The sequence below is a fragment of the Columba livia genome, chromosome 3 (genome assembly GCF_036013475.1).
Source record: "Columba livia isolate bColLiv1 breed racing homer chromosome 3, bColLiv1.pat.W.v2, whole genome shotgun sequence".
NCBI lineage: Eukaryota > Metazoa > Chordata > Aves > Columbiformes > Columbidae > Columba > Columba livia.
The window spans coordinates 113,876,124-113,876,894 of record NC_088604.1 but is presented as its reverse complement, the minus strand read 5'-3'; positions in this window follow the sequence as shown (position 1 = coordinate 113,876,894).

Here is a 771-nt window from a genome sequence, read left to right as displayed (position 1 = left end):
CAGATGAGACTGTGAACAGAAAGGAGGCAGAAGAGGTTGTTGGCTAGTAATGATAATACTTTTGATATGGATACTCACTTCTGCTGTACTATTTATCAGAGTGGAAATCTGTAAAAAGCAGACCTTGTCTCTGGGAGCCACAGATGTGCTTGGACAATCTCCTAGGCAGCAAGATCTCACAGTACAGAAATATTTGTAGAATCACAGAATCGTAGATTCATTTTGGTTTGAAGAGACCCTCAAGATCATTGAGTCCAACCATAACCTCACTCTGGCACTAAACCATGTCCCTAAGAACCTCATCCACATGCCTTTTAAACACCTCCAGGGATGGTGACTCCACCACCAATGCCTGACAAGCCTTTCCGTGAAGAAATGTTTCCTAATATCCAGTCTGAACCTTCCCTGGTGCAACTTGAGGCCATTTCCTCTCATCCTATCACTTGCTACTTGTGAGAAGAGACCAACCCCCTCCATGCTACAACCTCCTTTCAGGTAGTTGCAGACAGTGATAAGGTCCCCCCTCAGCCTCCTTTTCTGCAGGCTGAACAGCCCCAGGTCTCTCAGCTGCTCCTCATCACACTTGTGCTCCAGACCCCTCACCAGCCTCGTTGTCCTTCTCTGAACTCTCTTCAGCACCTCAATGTCTTTCCTGCAGTGAGGGGCCCAAACCTGAGCAGCTTTCTTGAGGAGAAACACAGAGAAAATCACAACCAACAACGCTACTAGAAACCAGCGAGCGTTCGAGGGTGAGGCGAAGCTGTGTGACGT